This window comes from Lissotriton helveticus, chromosome 1_1 (assembly GCF_964261635.1).
Source record: "Lissotriton helveticus chromosome 1_1, aLisHel1.1, whole genome shotgun sequence".
In the NCBI taxonomy this organism is placed as follows: domain Eukaryota; kingdom Metazoa; phylum Chordata; class Amphibia; order Caudata; family Salamandridae; genus Lissotriton; species Lissotriton helveticus.
The window spans coordinates 1355785187-1355809579 of record NC_136057.1 but is presented as its reverse complement, the minus strand read 5'-3'; the positions used below and the strand labels follow the sequence as shown (position 1 = coordinate 1355809579).

The window sequence follows — 24393 nt, the reverse complement described above, 5'->3', positions numbered from 1 at the left end:
TTCTTCTAACATGCACACCCTCCTTGGACAATTCTTTGACAATGAGTTTACCGACCTATGTCACATCATTAGCTAATAAATAAGGGGAGTAGGCAATTCAGTAAATGAACTTGATAAAAAACACTAGATTTAGTCTTGGATATAAAAATTGTATATAATTTAACATTGTTCTCTTTATAAAAATTGTCCTGGATGAGAGCGTGTACCTTGATCTTACCCTCTTTTCTCTTTCAAACACTCTTGCCATGCCCTACTAGACGGGCTCATTATGATCCACATACCCTGACTGTTTCCAGTAGATGCTGTTTTATGGTCATCTGGTCAGATTCTGCAGTTTAAGATATCCTGATGGTTTTTGATATTTCTGCTGCATTCTAGACTTTTGTAATTTGCTATTTATTGCCAGATGTCTCAAGGAGTTTGACACAAGGTTCTGCAACCAGGTATCCAGGATTATCAGTACAGAAAAACCATAAAATCTGGCTGTTCATCTTCTGTAACCAGTGAGAACTCAACTATGTGTATCACGTGTGCTATTTAGTATTACGTGGTTTGAAAAGGCGTTTTACCAAAGTTTAAGACTCATAAACAGACCAAAATATTAAAACCACAACATTGTAAAGCTTCATTAACAAGACAGTACTTCATATGGAGCCATAATGTAGTGCAGACAACACTCTCCAGGAAAGTGTAGTACAGCCAAGTAGTAGATTATCTGCAACGAGATTTGCAAACGCTCTCCATGCATTGTGGACTAAAGTGAATGGTGCGTAGTACTTATTTAGTGCAGTCAGATTAATACTCTTATAAGGTACTCACTCTGGCCACAGTTTTTTCATGGGTACCATAATATTATTTATTGTTCACTTATTTACATTGGTAATGTAGAGCGCCTACTACTCCAATAGGTATTCAAGGGATTTACATGTAACATAAACTTCTTAAGCTTGATAAGCTTACATAGCAATTGCAAAACCCACAACAGTTAAGGTGAGAGAATAAGGGAGGGGTAGGGGGGCAAGGACAACAGATTAGATGACCTGGTGGAAAATAATTAATATAACATCTTGCTAAGGCGGTACACTGAATCATGAAAAACTGGCCTAGTTGGGAACTGTAATGTAAAACATATCTTGGATGAACTTGATCCCTGAAGGGTATTAGCTTTCTGCAGTGAACTCTTAGTTAAAGTGTCTTATGAATCAATAGGTCTTGAGACTTTTGCTACAGAAAAGGCTATCGGAAACCATTCTTAACCCTTTTGCTGCTAGCCCCACCCCCTTCATTGTTAGCCTATGTTTGGCTATTCAGGGTAGTTTGCATTTAGGCCTCAATAACATTTTGTCCACATAAGCTATCTGTACCAAATTTGTGTCCTGTTTTTCCAATATCTTGGGCATTCTAAAGGTATCTATGGTTTGTGGATTCCCCTGGAGGGAACTGAGAAAATAGCCACAATATAGCAAAAGTTTGAGTTTTGGGTAAAAATAGGAAGTGCTCTGGATAATAGTATCTATTTTTTTTCTTTTTCATAAAAATGGCATCAACAAACTGGTTGCAGTGCTAAAGTCACCACCTTCCCAGCTTTCACGAACATGAAGAGCTGAACAAAAAATAAATAAACATTTTCTCCCACAGTTTTGGCATTTTCCAAAGAGGTAGCCCATTTTTCCTCTTTTTTTATGCTCTCAACCTACTTCCAGTTTGTGGTTGAAACACTTGTGGAACCCATGGGTGATCCAGAAAAGCTATAGATTTCTGAAAGGAGACAAAATTCCAAATTTAGCAAGCGGTCATATGTGTAGACCACTCAGGGTTTTCTCAAAGAAACGAATTTTTGAAATAAATAAATACTGAAAATTAGTGGGGAAAAAAAGACCATTTGTGACAACGTTTTCATGTGTAACGTTTTGTCACAATGGCATATTGCGTTTGTAAATTTTCCATTACATCCGCTAGGCCATTCTAGTTGCAGTGATGTATAGGGTTTGTAGGTTTTAAAAGAACCCAAGGTATCCAGAACCAACTACTAAGTTGCACCTCACAATGGTTTTTCATTGTATACCGAGTATAGACCAATTCGTATGGTGAAATATGTAAACTGTAAAATGGGTATCAAAGAAGCCTATGTGTTTCTGAAATGCATATAAGTTATGGAGTTTAGGAGCAGTGATTATTTGTACATCTCTGAATTTGTATTCTTCATTTTGTATTTTTCAAAAATTCTTCTTTCTTACTCACTGGCTTACGTTTGGAAGGTACAAATGCAGTGAAATCCAATTGTTAATACCAAATATCATACTATTCTATGCTCCCACATGTCTTATGATGCAGATGGTACTTCCCTTGTGCAGGTAGGCCTAGTGCCTGCAACAGGAAATGGCCCAAAACACGACATGGATACATCTCATTTTTCCACTCGTAAATGACCCGTTTTTAGCACAGTGGGTAGCTGTGTTTTTTGGACCCTAGCTTATCCGGCACCTAAAGAAACCTAGCCAACCCGTACCTTTTTGAAAACTAGACACCTAGGGAAATCCAGGAGGGAGTGACCTGCATGGCTCTCTCCAGGTTGTTTTACCCAGAATCCCATGCAAACCACAAACTTTGACTCAAAAACACCTTTTCCTCACATTTCTGTGATGGAAAATTCTGGAATCTGCAGGGGAGCCACAAACTTCCTTCCACCCAGCATCCCCCCAAATCTCCTGATAGAAATGGTACCTCACTTGTGTGGGTAGGTCTAGTGACTGCGACAGGGAACTACCCAAAAGGCAACATGGATACATCACATTTTTCCACTCAAAGCTGTCCGTTTTTTTGCAAACTAGGTAGCTTTGGATTTTGGGCCCTAGTTTAGCCGGCATCTAGGGAAAACTAGCAAACATGTACATTTTCGAAAAACTGGACACCTAGGGTAATCCAGGGTGGAGTGACTTGTGTGGATCCCATTAGATTTGTTTTACCCACGATGCCCTGTACACCTCAAACTTTGCCTGAAATCACACATTTTCTCTGCCTTTCTGTGATGGAAACTTCCGGAATCGGCAGGAATTCACAAAATTCCTGCCACCCAGCTTTGCCCCACTTGAGCTGAAAAAAACGCTGCCCCACTTGTGTGGCTGGACCTAGTGCCAGCAACAAGTGCCGATCAAACCACGAACAATAGGAGTCTGGGAAGTGCTGGTGGGAATTTTGTGGATCCCTGTAGATTCTGGAAGTTTCCATCACAGAAATGTAGTGATAATGCATGATTTAAGGCAAAGTTTGAGGTTTGGAGGGCATTGTTGTTAAGAAAACCTCATGGGATTCATACAATGTACATAACTTTGGAATCTCCTGGTTATCTAGTTTTTAGAAATGTCTGGATCTGGTAGCTTTTTCCAGGTGTCAGCCTACCCAAGCCCAAAAAGTGCCACCATTGCAAGTGGGATGATACTGGGAGTTAGCCAAACCCTCCTGGCCCATTTGTAAAAACAACACCCAAAATAATTAAATGTCCTCTTGCCTGCCATTGGGATCGGATGCTTTAGTCCGCAGGGGAGCAGAAAGTCTTTTGAGGTTTTAGGGGTGAGGATGGGGCTTGATGTTAGCATTGGAAAGCACACCTCATTATTTTTATTAAAAATATATATTGTTGCCAAACAGGGGGCTTTTTGGCTTCTTGGTGGGGGGCAGACTGAAAAAAACATTGTCCTATTTGCTTGCTGTGTAGGCCCCACCTCTATATTTCCAGGATGGGGGGGGCAGATCAGCAGTAATGGAGGTAGTAGAAATACTTTTTCACCATTTTTGTGGGGTGGGGGTATGGCCGTGTCCAGACTTGGCAGCCCCAACAATTCTAATATGAAGTAATCCCTGATGTCTAGTGGGCTTTCTATGGGTTAATTGCACCCATCTGCCCCGCGGGGGGGGGGGCAGAAAGACTGTTTCTTTATTTTTATAGGGATGTGGGTATAGCCATGCCCCTGCTGGACAGCCCCCACCCCACAATTAAAAAAACCAAAGTAACCCCCTGATGTCTACTGGGCTTTCTGGGGGTAATCGACCCCATCTGCCCCCAGAGCATTCAGAAAAACAGCAAGGGGGCACAAGCCCTTGCCCAAGGGGCTGCTCACCCACACCCTGGTGTCTAGTGTCTTGCTTGGGGAACGCCCTCCTGCATTAATTCCCGAGCAGGGATTTGCTGGAGAATGGTATCATTGGAAAGGGGAGATTCTCACCTTGCCAGTGACACCTTTCCTGTCTGAATCGGTGCTCGGTGGGCTGAGATCTGCTCCCGAGCACCAATGCAGTGAAAATGAAATTAACCAATCTGCTCATGTCACTTTCACTTTCACCTTCAGTGTAATGATGTCAGCGCGCCATGAGGGGTGTTAGTCATTACATTGAAAAAATAATGCCTTGGACTGCTGGGGTAGACATCATAAACCGCTGCTATTTCTGCACATATACAATTGTCACCAAGTTTAGTGATGGTGACAACATCGATAAATGGTTCGCTGCCTTTGATAAGGCCTGCAAAATTAGATGGATAGTTTGCCAATACTGGGGCTCTCTACTTTGGAAGTTGTTCTCAGTCAAGGGCTTAGATAGACTTCTGACCCTTGATGAGGATGTGGCGGAGTCCTACCAGCACATGAAGGAAACTTTAATAGAAGGTTTTGGACTTACTACAGAAGAGTACAGTATGAAGCTTAGGGACTCCCATAAAAGTCAAAAACAGATATGGGTGGACTTTGTAAACTGTTAAGTCCAAGCACTAGATGGCTGGATAAAAGGCAGTGGGGTGGACAATTCTGATGGGATATAGAATCTGATTATGAAAGAGCACGTTCTAACTAATTGTACCACAGAGAAATTGCATCAGCATGGGGTGGATTCTAAGTTGTCTTCTCCCAGAGAGCTGGGGAAGATAGCTGACAAATTGTTCAGTACTAGGATGTCCAGAAAGGTTAATTGTGGGAGTAACCTCAAACATGTGCTCGGACTTCCAAGCAGGGGAAAGATGTGAGCAACTACAAGGATAAAAAGAAAGAGTTTTCTAAAGGCCCCCCAAGCTCTTCTCAGGAGGGTGGACGCCGAGACTCATTCCAGTCCAAAGGTAGGGAATATCAAGGTAAGAGCTGGGACCTTTCTAAGGCTTCTGGTATATTCCATAACTTATCAGCCTAGGCATAAAAAGGGAGATTAAGCATGCTCCAAAAAGTCCCCCAATGGTGGACAATACAAGGGATTGGCTAGCATAGGATTGGGGAAAGAAGTGTAATTTGGAGAGGCCAGAGGTTACATAGAGGCTACCTTAGTGTCCGTGGGTGGGTGTTAGAGTTTAGCTCCTCAGGAGCAGTACCCTACAATGCCCACCTTCTTGCAGCATTGACTCTGGGAATATTATGACTCCAGAGGATCGGAGTGGCCAGATGGGAGGAAGGGTACTGCGGTCAGGGATACCTGGAACAGCGAGGAAGGCTAATTAGTATTGAGTGGTCAAAAACAGCTTGCACAGTTTCAATAGAAAGAAGACAGGTTTTGAAGCTGGCCTTACCTGTATGGGATTTAAAACTCGTAGCTTTCAAGGCGTTACAAATCTCAGGCATTTGTGGTAATGTATAAGGACACTGTGCCAAAAGTCTTATGTATTTAGACAAGGATTGTCCAAAGTCCATTACACACTTGTCATGCCTGAGAAATATTTGCCAATGTTCCTTGTGAAGCACCTTAAATGTTGTCTTGCATATTCATTCAAAGCACATGTATCCCATGCGCTTTTCCTTCATTTTTCCCTTGTGCTTAATATATACTCAATGTCTTATTCTGAAGTCTTCATGATATAGACTCTGATCACAGAGTTCTGAGATTGGTAGGTGCAAGACTCTACTCACGGAGTTCTGTAAATGCGTATGCTTGCCTCTAATCACTGATTTCTGTACATGTGTATGCGTGATTTCACACACCAAGTACTGTACTTGTGTATGCAAGACTGATCACACAGAGTTCTGTAAAAGTATTGACCAGTTTCTAATCACAAAGTGCTATTAACACTTTAAACAAGAACACTACCTATGTATGCATTACTGCTTCCCCAACAATAGTCAAAGTGCAGTCAAGTTTCCCTACGTGGAGTAGCTGTTGACAACCTGTAATCTGGTATTAGCAGGTACAGGAGAACAATAGGTACAGTCATGCTACCGTGATTCCAGGCCAGTGGCAAGACAGGTGGATAACCAAAGGCTCCAATTCTACTTCTAGTGGTTGGAACTCCCTTTGAGAGCGTAGGGATTGACATTGTTGCCCCCCCCATGGACCCTCAAACTGCATCTGGGAACAGATTTAATCTAGTAGTAGTAGACCGTGCGACTAGGTACCCAGACACAATCTCCCTCAGCACTGTCACTGCTCCTGCAGTGATAAAGGCCTTTTTTAGTGTCTTTACCAGAGTGGGATTTTCAAAGGAGGTGGTCTGCCTACCTAAAAGCTATGGGGGATGAATGTAGTGTGAGCTTTAAGTTCACTATCACCTATCCACTCCAAACAAATGGTTTAGTTAAGAGATTCAACAAAACCATGAAGGGCATGACAATGGGATTACCTGAAAAACTCAGAAGGAGATGGGATGTTCTGTTACCTTGCCTCTTGTTTGCATATATAGAGATGCCTCAAAAGGGGGTTGTTTTTAGCCCCTTTGAACTTTTGTTTGCACATCCTGTGAGGGGTTTCCTTAAGTTTGATGCGAGAAGGCTGGGAGAAACTCCTCAAAGAACTCAAACTTAATATAGTGGACTATGTATTGGGCCTGTGTTCACTCACAGCTGAGTACATGAAAAAGGCAAGCAAGAATCTGGAGACCAGCCAAGATCTTATCAAGTACTGGTATGACCAGAATTCAACACTGGTTGAGTGCCAACCAGGCCATTGGTGTGGGTGTTGGAGCCCGTGGCTCCCAGGGCCCTTCAGGACAAGTGGACTGGCCCTATCCCATCTTGGAAAAGAAAGGGGAAGTCACCTACCTGGTGGACGTAGGCACCTCTAGGAGTCCTCACAGAGTACTCCTTGTAAATTGCCTGAAATCACACCAAGACAGGGCTGACATGACCATGCTCATGTTCACTGGAGGAGGCCAAGTGGAGGGAAGTGAACCCCCTTCCTGACCTACTGTCAAATAACCCAAAGGATGGATGGTTCAGTAGAGGGGATTGTGTTGTTAGAATCCCTTACTGCACAACAGCAAACTGATTGCAGGCAAGTCTTACACCAATTTGTTGAGCTCTTTTCCTTTACCCTGGTCAGACAACATGCCTGTCAAAAACAACATTTGTAGACTGTCTGATCAAGTCACGGCCTGTATCAAAGCTGAAGTCAGAACGATGCTAAAGCTAAGGGTGATATAACCTTCTGATCATCCCTGGGCTAGCCCAGTGGTACTGGTTCCCAAACCTCACTCAAAGGGTGACAGACCAGAGCTGAGGTTTTGTGTGGATTACTGGGGTTTTAATGCAGTCAGTAAAACTGATGCACACCCCATTCCAAGATCAGATTAGCTCATGGATAGGTTGGGTACAGCCAATTTATTGAGTACTTTTGACTTTACGCCAGGGTATTGGCAAATTGGGCTCACCCAGGGAGCAAAAGAAATATCAGCCTTTTCTACTCCTGAAGGCCGCTTAAAGTTTAAGGTGATGCCTTTTGGATTGAAAAATGCTCCTGCCACTTACCAAAGGTTGGAGAATAGAGTTCTTTCAAGTCTGGACAAATTTAGTGCAGGATATCTGGGTGATATTGCTGTATTTAGTTCCGCCTGGGAGCATCACCTGGTCCACCTGAGGGAAGTACTTCAGGCCCTGCAGCAAGCAGGCCTAACTGTCGAAGGCCAGTAAGTGCCAGATAGGGTGGAGTATAGTTGTCTACCTGGGCCTCCTTGTGGGTGGAGGCCAAATGCAACTGCACCAACCTAAAATCTAAACCATCCTGGGTTGGGAGGCTCCTGAAAACCCAGACACAAGTCAGGCCTTTTCTTGGCTTGACTGGGTACTATATGAGGTTTGTGAATCAATCATGGTCATTTATATAGCGCACTACTTACCCGGAGGGTCTCAAGGCGCTTGTGAAGGGGTAGGGTAGAGTATCATGGTGGCCCTTCTCACTGAGCTCACCTCCAACAGACAACCTAAGAAGGTCATCTGGACCACAAGATGCCTAAAGGCCTTTGACACCCTCAAAGAGGCTATGTGCCCAGCACCTGCCCTAAAAGCACCAGACTATGGAAAATAGTTAATTGTCCAAACAGATGCTTCTGAACATGGGATTGGGGCAGTGTTGCTGCAAACAAATGGTGAGGACCAGGATCAACCAGATGCCGTTATTTGCAGGCGATTCCTCCCTAGAGAGCAGCATTGGAGTGCCGTTGAGAGGAAAGCCTTTGTTGTGGTTTGGTCCCTAAAGAAGCTGAGACCATTCTTGTTTATAACTCACTTCAAGGTTCAAACCAACTACAGGCCTCCCTGGCAGCAGATACAGATCCCCAAGTTGCTGATGTGATTAATTTCCCTACGGGGTATGGACTTTACAGTGGCACACAGACATGGGAGGGACCATGCCAATGCAGCAGGCGTTTCCAAGTTTTTCCACATAGATGATGAGAACTACCAAGGTGAAGGTTAGATGCTTCTCTCTTATCATCTGGGGAAAGGGGGGTTCATGTAGGAAAGTGTCCTTTTTGTATAGCCACCCCACATTTTTTTCTCCAGTGATGATGGTTTTGACTCTGAAAGAGTACTGGAGCCTGCTAATCAGACCACAGTGCCAGTGCTCTCTCCCTGAAATGTATGTGAATTGGTAACCCCAATTAGCAAGAACCTTAACCTCATATGTCCTGGGCAAATGGTACCAGTGGTACCCAGGACATGGGAGTTAAAGGAGTCTGTAACACACACAAAGAGTAGTAGTGAGTATGGATCTCTAAATGAGAGGTGGGACGTGCTTAGTGAAAAAATACTGCCCTCAATCACAAAATTGTGACCTGCTTCATCATTGGGCTTGCTTCAATACACCCCTCCGCAGACCAAAGCCCGGGTTGGAACAAAAGGGAGGGAAAGGCAATCTAAACATATAAAAATAATAGTATACGTAATGGATCCTGGAATCACTGAAACAAAAAGTGCAGTGAGAATTAAAACTAGTTCAGTGGTACCTTATGTAAATAATGTATTCCTAGATCCACTGACTAGGATTAAAAACGTAAAGGATGGTGGTGACAGGAAAGTATAAGGAGTACCTGCACCCCTCCTTACTGCCACATTGTTGACATGCCTCAGCTGCTTTGTTAGTGCCTACAATTTCAGGTCATCGCAGCATTCATCAGGACCTTTCAAACCCCAGTATTTTAAATCCCCTCTACCCTCAGTATCGAGTCTCCAGAACTAGTTGTTCACAGAGTGAGGGGCCCACTCAGTAACTCACTCCAGAAAATCTGTGGGTAGAGAAAAGGGTGAAAAAAAGGGTGGGGTCAGTCATACCTGGGTAACGGTCATCAAATCCAACCAGACTTACTCCATCCAACCAACCAGCACTCTTTTTAGGTCTTGCAGACCTAGCGTTGCAGCACTCATGCGCTGCTCGCTCTGCGAGGCATATTGGAGTAGGGTAGGTTTTAGAAGTGGGGTTGAATCCCTGCCCATGTTTTCATTGGCTGGCGTCATGGTTTATGCTATACGCTGGCTTCTGATTGAAAATGAGGCTTCTTTGTTACCACCCTGTCTCCTTTTGGGACCTCCCATCCGGACTGGATCGTTTGCTTGCGGCGCGTTATACTGTCTCCTTCATTTACTGGCTAAGCACTTTTTGTTTCATTTGCGCAATGGCAATAGCTTGTATTTATTGTATTTAGGTGCTCCTTCTTCACCGTCATCTTGGACTCTGCATTTTTTTTGGCTTGCTAAAGGATCAGCGCGGCTCCTGGCTCAGGGACACCATGCTTTGTTCGTATTTTTTTTTAAACTTTATTGGTGAGCGCGCGCTCTGCATTACGATGCCGCTGGGTTTGGCCCTGAGGCAGGAATAGTCCGTCTCGTGGCTGGAGTCTGCACCCTCGGATCCAGAATAGAGGTGTGCAGTGTGCTTTGTTTTGTTTTTTAATTTTATTGGTGAGCGCGGCACCTGCTTCACGGACACCGCGATCGGTTTGTTTATTTCTTTTTTTAACTTTATTGGTGAGCGCAGCACCGCTTCTAAGGCACCGCGCTCGGTTGCTTTATTTTTTTTATGTAACTTTAAAACTGAGCATGGTGCCCGCTTCAAGGACACCGTGCTCAGTGTTAAAGTAGAGAATAAGAAAAGAAACAGAGTGTGGTGTCCTTGAAGCGGCGCTGCGCACAAATGCTTATTTTTTTCTGTCACCCTTCCTTCTCTTTGTCTGTTTCCCCTCACTCTTGTTTCCGGTCCTCTCGACTGTTTTTCTCTCCGCGTCTGTCTTTTCTCCTCTCTCGCTCTCCCTTTCCCGATCTGTCTCTGATGTGGAGACTGGGCTCCCACTGCCAAAGTACTCCCTTTTCATTACGAATGGGCTACTTTATCTAAGGTAAGGCCTGCAGAACCATTGCAGTTGGAAGCTTGTTTATTTACATCAGTGATAGAAAGATTGCTTTATTTTAACCGGTATGACTTTCCAGAGAATTCTCAGCAGTAGATGTACTTTTTGTGGATTTGCTCAGTGGGCACCAGATTGTCCTGTAAGCACAGTTTTGGTGATATGCTCCTGTCTGCCCTCCCCAGCTTCCTCCCTCCATGCTGCACAGTCAGGCATCTGGTACCAGCAATTCAAAGCGGACTATCGCTCCGTCCAGTGTGATGTCAGGACTTTGGAGGAAAACATTAGTTCCACTATGCACTATCCTTGTTCCAATGCCATGTCCCTTCGTTTCCTTTCTCCTGGCCCCTAGATGCTTAAAAACAGACTTTTGGTAGTTCAACGCAACAAATTAAAAAAACAAAAAAAAGATTGCTTTTTCCGAAATAACCCTAGCTTTTTGACTCGATTCACTGTTCCGTCTCCACGTTGGATGAGGTTTTTACACAAAAACATATTTTGTAATGCCTCTTCCCTGACCTTTGGCTTCAGTATTCCACTTCCAGAGGTCACGTTGCCCATGTGACTTCAAACCGCCGGTTAATTTTTTTGGCACTCATGGTTTTTCTGACTGTAAAATTCAACCCTAAGAGTACCAGAATCAAATTCAAAACCAAACCCGGAAGTGCTACTGACACTTGTCAAGGCACAGCTTGTGCGCTCTACTCACTATCACAAAGCAGTCTCTTACAATGTGTTATGGTGTTTAGCCAGGTAGGTGGCCCTTGTATCCTCAGTTGCACCTTGCCAGGACAATAAGGTACCCAGGACACGATGCCAAAGCCATTGGTTTTCATTTATATCCTAATGCCTTTAGGTATTGTAAATCTTGGTTGGTCCAGGGGGGTCCATGTTTGATTATTCTCTGTGTGTGCTCTTAACACGAAGTTAAAGGAGTCACCAGGACCTGCAGCACTGATTGTGCCAGCCTGAGTCACCCAAGTAAACATATGACAGCAGGCCTGCCATTTCAGACTGCAGGAGCTGGGCCAACTTCTCAAACTGGACTTTGCCCTTGCCGTGAGTGGCAAAGTCACAGCACTATTTTTAATATATATCAGTGACCCTTAAGGTAGGCCTCCCTAGCGCAGGAGGCAGGGTGCAATATATGTAATGTAATGTAATGTAAGCAGATTTATAGAGCGCATGGTTACCCGGAAGCGTCCCAGCGCTATATATAAAAGGTGTGGACATATAAGGACAAGGTTATGTGTCCCTATAGTAGCTTTCCTCTATTAGGGGCTACTTTAAGTGTTCATGGGGTCATAGGATACAATGGGCTGGCACCCATGGTTGCCAACTCCATTAGGGACCCACTGGAAAGTGTCATGTTTGGTATCAAACAACTTGTCTCATCTAACCAGACTGTTTCCCAAAGTTAATGTGAGATGCACCCAGGTCGCTACCTTAGAGGTTGCCCACCTGGCTGCCCAGTCTTTCCTGTGCCCTGGCTAACAGCCTGCACCTGCTGCAGCCAAGACGGGAATCTGGCCCCTTGCCAGGAGGTGTGAACATTTCCAGGAGACAGAAAGAAAGGCCTGCCTGAGTGAGAGGTGTTACCTCCCTCCCTGACAGGATAGCTAGTGATGGGGCACATCAAAATGGTGAGCGTCAACGCTCCCTCCTCCTCTGATATGCAACCAGGCTTTCTCCCAGAGGAGGAAGAAGCCAACCCCCTATCCCAGACACATTTTCAACCGCAGAGGCAGGAAAATTAGATAGTCAGGAGACGTACACACCCATAAGGCAAGCCACACTGCTAGGGCGGCCTACCTGGTCTGTACAGCCGAAGAAGGGTTCTGACATTTTTAAAAGTGGCAGAATAGAGGCTTCTGGGTAGGAAAGATGCCATCCACCACAGGAAGTGGTCACCTCGGGGGCGGATTAGCCACTGGGGCTAATAGCCCATTAGCTGCGAGCTCCCACACCCCTAACACCCCATAATCTAGGATTTAAGTGGCTCCCCTGACCCAGAACCTCAGATCTGATCGACTTGCAACCAAAGGAAAAAGAGCAGACCTGAGTTTACGACTTCAGGGCCTGCACAAAGAAAAAGCACCAAAGACTGCACCTGTGGCAACCACCCAGCAACTGCACAACTACGACTCATCCTGGACCCAGAGACTGGTTCCAAAGTAAAGAGGAACCTCTCTGCAAGTAAACGCAACTCCAGAACACCCTTTGACTTGAGGTACTAGTCCCCTTCAGGCCAAACCACACCTGAATCCAAAGAATCACTGGCCATCAGGCTCGCCGAGGGAATCTCCCAAAAGTAATGTTCTAGTGCATTGTGGGAAACATAGTCCTGACCTCCAGCAAGTTTCAGGTGACTACCATTTTCCCCTGGAATTCAGGACATCGAAGTGACCGAAGGCTGGACTTCCACTGTCAAGGCTTGTTGGTGGCCAATCCGGCTACCGCTACCTTTGTGCTACCTGTGCCTCTAGGGAATCGTGCAGCATCTTCAACCTGACGTTGCACCCCCTTCATCAATACCGTCTTCGCAGCAAAATCAGCAATTGCGACTCCTGTTCTTCAGCACCAGGGACAGCCAGGCCTACCCTGCAACTGGGCCCTATGAGCCAGGTAAAACAAACTGACTGTCTGAGCCTAGTCCTGGAACCCACATCACATTACAGTCCAGTGGTTTACACTGAACTCGAGCAGCAAGTGACTGATTTGCAAGAGTGTAGTTTCCCACTGACTTCAACGTAATTGTTTTGCAATATTGAAATGCACTAATGTATTTGTCCTTTAAAAATCTGTAGCTGATTATATTTATCCGATTGTGTTCGTTTTGGTGTCCTAAATTTATATAAGCACGTGCTTTATTTTTTTATAAATTGGTATCCGATTTCTTTTGAGTCGTGTCAATTACTTATCGTCCATACTCTGAAATGTGAATAGTGTGTCGTTATTTTGTCTTATAGAATCCTTGCACTCAGGTTTGGTCCCCGGCAAAGGGTATTCCCCAAAAATGCATTGTGGCGCGGCAAATTTGCGCTTTTTATATTATTCTCACAACATATGAAAATTAAGTGGGTTTTTGGAAACATTATGACACCAAACCCAAGAAAATAAATAGAGATTAATTAATTGAAGAAAAAAAAGTTGGCCTAGACTGGCACATTGTTGTGCAGTGGTAAGTAATTGGTCAAGGCAATTGGATCGTAATTCTTACTGTTCTTGTGATCGTGTATCACATACACATTTGCATCCAACACACTGTATGCAGTGGTAGTGTGCTGCAGACCTTGGCCTGGATGTGAGGCCTGGCTCCCAACCCATTGTGGGCATCCAACTCTGATATGCATGGTCATTGGCCCTGCACCGGACCCATCCTGCCATCAAACCCTTTGCGAGCGTCCAAACTTTCTGCACATAGCTTTTGGCCCTTCACCCAACACACTTCGGCGATCCAACGCCTGCATAGCCTTGGGCTGGGTGCGTTGATTGCTAGGACTGGCCTACGGCCAGAGTATCTTTTTTTTTTTTTAAATAGTCCACGTATCTATAAAGAGCGGAAGCCCTTTGGCTGCAAATTTGTAGGCACTTGGCCTAGGTACACAGAGCTTGGGGTTTGCAACCTCTGTGGCAAAATAGCCATCTTTCTGTTTAAGGGGGTTTTCTTTGCCCCCCCCCCCCCTCCTCCCTCTCAATATGAGCCAGTGGGTCAGGAGAGTCTTTCCCTGACCCCTTATGGTGCCTTCATTTTTTTTGTTCAGGATGTGGGGACAGAGGCCTTGCGTACTGTAATAGCAGGCACAACAATTTTATTACATTTACAGCCAGAAAATCTGGGCTGCTTTGAGTTCGTAAATCCAGTTTGGGGTTTTTCAGGCCCAGACTGGATGCTTGGAGGTAAAACCTCCCTTGTCCAATTGTATTTATTTGATTTTTGGGGGGGGCTGCCAACCCAGGTTTGCAAACTGTCTGCCACACTAATGGCCTAGATATCGTAATATAATGTGATTGACCAACGTTCAATTTGAGGTCTACAAAAATCTCTTTTTTTTAACGCTAATTTCTTGTTAAACTACTTAACGGATTACATCAACCCATCAAAAGCACTTTCTGAGTAAAGTTCTACTTTCATGCCAAGTTTTGTGTAACTCTGTGCATCCTTTTTTCTGTTGCACTGTCAAGCTTCATCTTGAAGTTACATTGAGAGATGTCACTTTTATGAGGCGCCCCACTATCTTTTTTTCCTGTGCTCTGCTTGACGGCTCTGCATGAATCTTGCCATACTGAATCCAAATCTGATGAACATATTTAAAAGAAAAAAAGAATGTTTTGTGCAGATGAGATCACGCACAGGTCAACGCAGTCAGCTCCTCCTGTTTCCATATACGCTGCATGCTTCACAAGATCTTCAAATGGATCCTCTCACAAGCAGACTAGGCTCCGGGCCTCCGGCAACACACTTTGCTCCGGAATATCCAACCACCTCCTCCTTCGGCTCCAGACCAAACAGAATGCTGCAAGACTCATCATTGACCTCCCACGACTCACCCACATCATCCCTCCGAAAGCTCCACTGTCTCCCTATACATAAACGATGCCAAGTCAAACTCCTCAGGCACACATTCAAGGCACTGCACAACACAGGACCAACATACCTTAACAACCAGCTTTGCTTCTACCAACCCACCAGATACATATGCTCAGCCTCACTGTCACTCGCACCCACACTCACCCCTTATCCGCAAACGCAGAACGGGAGGTCTGTCATTCTCACACATTGCCCCGAAATCCTGGAAAGACCTCCCTTTGCACATCAGGGCTGCTTCCTCCCTTCTTGAATTCCGCATGAAGCTGAAGACTTGGGTTGTATGACGTTACAACGCATACTTTTACAACACATTTTTTTACAACGCAACATCCATTACAACGCATTCCATTACAACGCATTCCATTACAACGAATTTTTAAAAACTACCTTTACAACGCATTCCATTACAAAGCATACTATCTTTACAACGCATACCATTACAATGCATAACATTACATTGCATGTATGGTAAGTATTGGATAGTGTAGGGGTAAAAATGACTATTCTAACTCCAGGGGGTGCAACAGTAGGGTAAGTGTTGGATAGTATAGGGTAACAATTACTATTCTACCTCCAGGGGGTGCAACAGTAGGGTAAGTGTTGGATGGTAATGGTATGCGTTGTAATGGTATGCGTTGTAATGGTATGCGTTGTAATGACTGCGTTGTAATGACTGCGTTGTAATGACATGCGTTGTAATGGTATGCGTTGTAGTGTCATGCGTTGTAATGGTTGCGTTGTAATGGCATGCAAGCAATGTAATGGATGTTGCGTTGTAACGGTAGTGCGTTGTAAAAGTTGCGTTGTAAAGGTTGTTTCCCGAAGACTTGGGCCTTCAACTAATTCTTCGAGGCTAACTCACTACACTCTCGGCCCATGCCTATGCACACGGCCGGCCCTGGGCGAGGTGGGCCCAGGCCCGGGCCGCCAATGCTCAGAGGGGTGCAGCAGGAGCTGCCTGACAATGTCACACAAACAGCAGCTCGTCCATCCCACTTGGTCTTCAATCGTTAGACTTTGTAATCCGTCCTTAATGTACCTCAGTATAATTGTTAGCACCCCATCATTCCTGGCCCTGCCCTCCTCCCATCTTTCTCTTACACCGCAACGACCCCCCACGCCCCCCACAGCAAACACCAAATTGTATTTCCCTTCTATCAGGGCGCTGTCCTGGTCAATCCTATTTAGGTCCGGCTCTGCCTATACACCTGCTTCAGCGCCTGGATACCCTCTACTGGGTGAAACCGCGCGCTATACAAATCCACATAACATTACATTTGTCAAACGGCACCAAAGTAAAGAAAAATGTTTTTTCCAATGAAACCTAACCATGACTACAACTGAGAGACTCTGTTTATATAATGTGTGTCTGTTTATGTGGATAGACACATTGTAGAAATTCTATGTCCATAGGTGGCCCGAGGAAACCTCTTGCTCGGATATAGTAGCAGAGAGGAGACCTTCATAAATTGTACACATGCCTGGAAGCAGAGGTGTGTGCCTGGCCCCTGAACACACCTCTGTTGTGCGGAGAGAAGCCTCTACCGCGGCCGGGCGGGGCCAGCTGGTTTCGCCCTCCATGAACAAATATTGCCTGTGAGCAGAACCAGGATGTGTGTCAGGCGGGCCTGCCATGGGAGGACAGGAAAGGGCCTCCTTCCTGCCGGCCGAGTCTGCGGCTCCAGGGCCTCTGAGGGTTGGACCTTACCAGGTACGGAGCTGCGGGGGTCCTGGTGTTTGTGGAGCCGCGGCCTAGGCCTTTCTTTGATCCAGGAGTGGCTGGAGGGTGCTTATGGAGCACCGAGGCCGCAGGGGGTGTAAGGCCGTCGTATTGACAGTGCCTGGGCCCGGGCGCGGCAGGGAGGGTCCTTGTGGCACAGAGGCTTCAGGGCGGATTGATTCCTGGCTGTGGAGTCCTTGGGTGGAGTGATTACTTTGTACGTGGTCCGCGGGGTGGATGTTTATCGCGTGCGTGATTCACAAGGAAGATATTTAGTGCGTAGGCGCTGCAGGGAGGGTGGCTCGTGGGTGCAGTAGCCGCACAGAACGGTTCTTAAAGGGCACAGGAGATGGAGAGTGGGTACCTAGTGGGCATTGGCTCAGCCGTGTGGGTATTTATTGTGTAGAAGTGGATTAGTGGGCAGTCACTACAGCGCCGTGTTCAGTGGTACACAAGCACACACACTGCAGGGTGGGTACAGTGGAGAGAGCGGCTGCTTTTTGGGCAGAGACACTGTGGGTACTCACTGGCACCTTATGGGCTCAGGTAAAACACGGGGTCCTCGGTGAACGGCAGTGGAATGGTGGGTACCTAATTGTGCACGGGCGGCCATTTACGTACCCACTGTGAGCGCAGTCACGCCGAGGTGGCCACTTTGTTGTGGAGGAGCGACAGAGGGCATGCCTGGGCAGTACCGGGGGAGGGCAGGACCCAAATGAACACAGGCACTGAAGGATTGGCACAGGAGCAGCAGGGAGGGTTCCTAGTCGCCACAGGCGCCACAGACAGTGGGTATCTTATGGGTACAGGAGCGACACAGGATATGGCAGAAGGCCCACTGGTTGGTTACAAGTTATACTGGGTGGCATGGAGCGGCAGGGTAGCGACACTGCGCTCGCACACTGCAGGGGGTTGCATAAGGGCTGCCGAGAAGGTACAAGTGTGGCAAGGTGGGTGCCTAGAGGGTACAGCCGTGGCAGGCGGCTTCTTAGTGGGCACGGGTATCCCAGGAGATCGAAGTTGGACACCTATGGGTCCAGGCATGGCCGGGTGGGCACTTGACAGCAGAGCAGCAGGATCGGTAACTAGTGGGTACAGGGCTTGGAAGTTTGCAGCTCAGTGGTGTGTGGGCGCTCGGGTGGGCATTTCGTGGTACATGAGCATCAGAGTGGGTTCTTAAGGGTACAGGAACACCGCGATGGGTGCCTGCTGGGCAGAGGTATAGAAGAATGTTTTCTTTGTGGTAGCTTGGCGACAGGGGAGGGCTGGTATTTAATCGATACGGGCACTGCAGGGTGGGTACTGAGTGTTACCGGGGTGACACGGCGAAGCAGAAGCATGGAGAGAGGTACCCAGGCACCAGGCACTGGAAGCAGGGCACAAGTCCTAAAAAAAGAAGTGGGGGGACTCTCCAAGGTAGGCGTGGTCACAGGAAGTGACATCACGGCAGGAAGTGACATCACGACAGGAAGTGACATCACAACAGGAAGTGGCATCACAGCAGGAAGTGACATCACATGTAAGGCAGATCTATCATTTGCATATAATGCAAGATTTAACAATTGAAGCTGCTTGGTACTTAAGCCTGTGACTTAAGGTCCCTGCATGGAGGAATTAGCAGCCCAAATGTGGATGAAGTTTGGCGAAGGTGACATGAACACATTTTCAAAACGCTACAGGAAAGTTTGACTGCAAGATTTAGTATACATTACAGGTTCCCAGAGAGGCTGCTTCCCACACTCAACAATGACTATTACACACAGTAGGGCTCCATATTCACGTTATTCTATTGATGAGTGTTATATGTTATCTCCCCACCTATTGTAAACTAGCGACTCTGTATTAAATAGTTTTGTCCCAGCTGCCTCTCTCTAGCTGTGGCTAGATTTATTTATTTTATTTATAAAGTTTTATATAGCGCGAACTTGATCCCGAAGGATATCAGAACGCTTTACAATTTGCAGCAAAGGTAACAAATCAGAACATTAGTCTAACATTGGGAATCTTGGCTGAAGACAATGGAGCTGCCGGGGCATTAGCTTGGGTCAATGCCTAAATTTTAGATATATTAACTGGCCATTGTATTTATTTTAGCAGATTTATTTATTTCTATTTATTTTAGGAAATGTATTTAGTTTTGGTATATTTTAGTTTGACTTATTTGCCTTAATTTACTTCAGTGCAACAAAATATAAACATTGCTTTACTTTGTATTAATACTGTTTATTTTTGTGATAGTTCCTAAAAAAAGGGCCGATTATGACTCATGCATTGTAATGGTTGTTTCCCCCTTTACAGAGACTACTTACTATAAAATCGGGGTGGGCCTAGCTCATGATGTCATTTTGTGGGGACCCCTTGAAGAAAGCGGGCAGAACCTTTGCAAAACTTTGTGCCCCCCTATCCAGTAGTGCAATTATCCAAACACTGACAGGATTGAGCCTAAATTAAAAATATACTGACATACGTAATGCCAAGTCAGACGTCATCATGGAGTCATGTTTAAATGAACAATCCAGCACCATCCTACACCTCCCCATTCCACAAAATTATACAATTCAGACCAACAACACAAACTAGAAGGGGGCGTTGCTGTCATCATTAAACATTCCATGTGGAAACAGCGACACACGGAAGAACACACAAGGGTACACCATCATACTACTTACATTTTGTAGCCTGGTGTCAATTGTTCAATGCAGGGCGTAATTTGTGCCAGTGCTTAGCGCCGGCACTTAATTGGCAGGGCCGGGTCTAGTGGGACTCTGATTCTACACGCACGAGGCGCACAGTGCATGTAAAATGTTTTCATTTAACTTACAGCACACTTGCTAGTACTAATACTTAATTAACTCCTCAAGTCTCGTGCAGCCGCATCGCATTGTGTTTAGTTTTTCACATCTCAGTTTACCCTTAATTGTTCACGATCACTTGAATAATGAAATATTCTGAGTGGGAGAGCTCTTTGGCAGCACTCTGCCAGGTTTCTCTCTCGTCACTCTCATGCTGCTGTGTTAAAGAGCCTTGGTTCTACCGCACAAAGAATTAGGGTGACCAACTGGCATTGGTGCAAATTCAGGACGGTGAGTGTAAAAATTCAGGACAAAGGGTCAAAATTCAGGACACAAATTCAGGACAGGAGGTCAAAATTCAGGACAAAACTTTAGGACAATAGGTACGTTTTACAGACACATCAGAGGTTGTGCAATAGTATATAAGTAAGCCCAGCCATTTCCAAAAGTATTCAACCATTTGCAAACCTATCCATCATGTATCCTTCCATCTATCATTTCACTCATCCATCCCTTCATCCATCCCCTCATCCATCCTTTCACTCATCCTCCATTATCCATCCACCCTTTCACCCTATCCATCTGTACACTTATCCATCCACTCTTCATCCCATCCATCCATTCACTCATCCATTCAGCCATTTACCCTTTCACCAATCCAGCCATCCTTTCACTTACTAATCCTTCCACCCATCCACTCTTTTAGTCATCCATCCATCCTCCCTTTCTCTCTCCATCGACCCTTTCACTTAGCCTTCCTTCCTTCCATCCATCCATCCATCCACCCACCCACCCATCCATCCATCTACTCATCCACTCATGAATCCATCCATTGCCCCTATCACTCATCCATCTATCATTTCACTCCTTCACACATCTATTCATCCTTTTGTCCATCTACTCTCCCTTTCACTCACTCATCCATACTTACACCCACCCTTTCACTCATATGTCCATTCATTCACCCTTGCACTTATCAATCCATCCATCCATCATTTCACACATCCACCTACCCCCCATCATCCACCCACCATCCACACACCCACTCATCCATCCTTTCACCCACCCACCATCAATCCACTGATCCATCCTTTCACCCATCCACCATCCACCCACCCACTCATCCATCCATCCTTTCACCCACCCACTCATCATCCATCCATCCATCCTTTCACCCAGCCACTCATCATCCATCCATCCATCCTTTCACCCACCCACGTATCCATCCATCCATCCCTTCACCCACTCTCCATCCATCCATCCTTTCACCCACCCATCCATCCATCCCTTCACCCACTCTCCATCCATCCATCCTTTCACACACCCATCATCCATCCATCCATCCATCCGTCCTTCCCCTCATCATCCATCCATCCATCCCCTCATCATCCATCCATCCTTCCCCTCATCATCCGTCCATCCTTTTCCCTCATCATCCATCCATCCTTTTCCCTCATCATCCATCCTTCCCCTCATCATCCATCCATCCTTTTCCCTCATCATCTATCCATCCATCCATCTGTCCTTCCCCCTCATCATCCATCCATCCTTCCCCTCATCATCCATCCATCCTTTTCCCTCATCACCCATCCATCCTTTCCCCTCATCATCCATCCATCCATCCATCCTTCCCCTCATCATCCATCCATCCTTCCCCTCATCATCCATCCATCCTTCCCCTCATCATCCATCCATCCTTTCACCCACCCCCTCATCATCCATCCATTCCCTCATCATCAATCCATCCATCCCCTCATCATCCATCCATCCACCCTTCCCCTCATCATCCATCCTTTCACCCACCCCATCATCCATCCATCCATCCTTCCCCTCATCATCCATCCATATATCCATCCTTCCCCTCATCATCCATCCATCCATCCATCCATCCATCCTTCCCCTCATCATCCATCCTTTCCCGTCATCCATCCATCCTTCCCCTCATCCATCCTTCCTTTCATCCATCCTTCCCCTCACCCATCCATCCATCCTTCCCCTCATCATCCATCCTTCCCCTCATCATCCATCCTTTCCCGTCATCCATCCATCCATCCCCTCATCCATCCTTCCTGTCATCCATCCATCCTTTCCCCTCACCCATCCTTCCATCCCATCCATTTATCCTGCCCTTCATCCATCCATCCTTCCCCTTACCCATCCATCCATCCCATCCATTTATCCTGCCCCTCATCCATCCATCCTTCCCCTCCATCCATCCATCCATCCATCTCCTCATCCATCATCCTTCCCCTCACCCATCCATCCATCCCATCCATTTATCCTGCCCCTCATCCATCCATCCTTCATCCTTCCCTTCATCCATCCTTCCTTTCATCCATCCTTCCCCTCACCCATCCACCCATCCCATCCATCTATCCTGCCCTTCATCCATCCATCCTTCCCCTCCATCCATCCATCCTTCCCCTCATCCATTTATCCTTCCCCTCATCCATTTATCCTTCCTCTCATCCATCCTTCCCCTCCATCCCTCATCCTTCCCCTCATCCATCTTTCCCCTCATCAATCATCCAGCTACCCTTCCACCCATACATCCAGCTATTTACATTTTCTCTCCATCCTTCCCCTCACTCATCAATCCATCTATCCTCTCTCATTATCCATTTATTCAATCTTTCATTCATCCATTCACCCTTTCACTAATTCATCCAGCCATTCACACATCCCTTCACTTACTCACTCGCCCACCTTTCCATATTAATTTTGAGCTGAGCCATTTTGAGAAGAGGCCCATCAAGAACTTCACCCTCGCTGCAGGGGCCGTTCCAGGACTGGGACAGAAGCCACCCAGGGCGGAGACAGGATCCACCACAGGGGGGGACAAGAGCCATCACAGGCGGGGGTGGACTGGAGCCACAACATGCGGGACAGGAGCCATCACAGGCGGGGGTGGACTGGAGCCACCACATGGGGGACAGGAGCCATCACAGGCGGGGGTGGACTGGAGCCACAACATGGGGGGACAGGAGCAGGAGTCATCACAGGAGAGGGAAGGTGATCCACCAGGGTGGGCATGCAGTATTCTAGTATCATCTTGGGCTTCTCGCTCCCTCCTGCACAAGACAACGAGAAGACAGGCTCTATGTCCAAAATGCCACCCCCCACTGTGATATACAGTACTTACAGAAGATACTCTAAGAGAACTGATTGAACTGATTGTCCTCCATACTTTGTTCATCAGTGTGGGTGCGATTGTGCCATTTCTTTATTGTATTACATTATGCATGTTTGAAGAACCGAGGTTTGCTTACAAATTAGGGACAGTAATTAAGCTCGGTGAAGAGAAGCAGGTGCTGCCTCGGTGTAATCAGGGGTGTAATCTGGCCGAGTCTAGGATGTTTGGGGCCCTGGGTAGAAATGGAATGTGTGAGCCCCCCTCTAAATAGCAGATACAAGACGCATTCAGGGCTGTTTGCATGCGAATGGATGCCCTGCTCCTGAACCTGCAGCACCTCCCTCTGTCACCTTCACGCACCTCTTAACAGCTCATCAAGGGCTGGAGGTGTGAGGGCTGCCATCCCGCTGTGCCTCTACAGTGCTGCTGCTGCTGGGGGTCGGAGCTTTCATACAGCCTCGGAGTCAAGAAGGGAGGTGGGGGCAAGCTGTGCCCGGTTCAAATTACGGAAATGCTTTATTTACTTTGTGCGCGCCGCGCTCCCGTTTTTTTAATGGTGGACGCAGTTTTGATTTAGCAGGGTGGACGGCGTCCACCCTGAAAAACCCTCGGAAATAAGTGGGGGGATGCCGTCCACCCGCGTGGTACCCCGACTCGTGCCCTGACTGGAAGGTTAGTCCCTAGTGTACTTGAGCGATTGGGTAACCTAGTGAGCCAAGGGGCACAGTAGAGTGGGAAATTCCTAAATCGGCGAGTTCATTTTCTGTGTTCAAATCTCTGTATTGATGCGCGAGCCGTGATCGGTTGATTGATGTGTTAAGTCGTTGGTTAAGGAGTCTTCTAGGAGTGTTGTTGTATCCATTGCACGCGCTGAGTTAATGAGTACGAATATCAGGGCCTGTTCGCCTGTGCGCGCGCCAGGCGTTGAGCGAGGGTCACGTGTTAACCCGGATGCTTTATTGATCCATGAGTTGTGCTACTTTATTGAGCGATGTTCTGAGCTGTGATGCTTTATCGATACACAAGGCTTGATGGTTTAATGCGACTTAATGTGTGAAGAGTCGCAGAGACATTAGGCCAAATTGTTGGTGTTTGAACTATTATTGGTCTATCAATACATTGGGCACCATTGTTCTTTTAGCACAGGCACAGTAGGAGCCCGAGAAAGCTCAGTGGGTTGAGGTGTTGCTGACGTCTGAACGTGAAGAATGTAGAGGCCTCGGTGAGTTAATGCAGAAATCTGCGCAGAACCGGCCTGCGCGGGTCTGCATCCCTGTAGGATAGATCAGTGGGTTAATGTGAGATCTTTTCTTGGGCAGTTTCATACTTGGGCGACGTTGTGCACCACTGGTGGTTGCCTAGGACTACTTACACCAATGCGTTGCAAGTGAATAAGCCACCGGAGGTGCCACATAAATGTCCAGATTATAGAGGTAAATAGTGATCAGTGGTACGGAGGGTACGAAGCATATATGGAATGGGTAATGCTGTCTCTCCCGACATGTTCTAGACCAGGGTTCTCCAACCTTTCCACTTCCACATATATTGCCAACTCACATGGTGCCACTGTGTGTC

General features: G+C 46.4%; 1 protein-coding gene across 5 annotated transcripts in view; it reads left to right on the top strand.

Moving 5' to 3' along the window:
* Nucleotides 1-24393, top strand: part of SGSM3 (small G protein signaling modulator 3) — a 261901-nt gene that overhangs the window by 19993 nt on the left and 217515 nt on the right. The window contains exon 1 of one of the 5 annotated variants that reach the window (XM_078683340.1): nt 16769-16884. The exons of the other annotated variants lie outside the window; for them this stretch is intronic. The gene's annotated coding sequence lies outside the window, so the exon portion shown is untranslated. Of the gene's footprint in view, nt 1-16768; nt 16885-24393 lie in introns of those variants that run through there. 5 annotated transcript variants of the gene reach the window in all.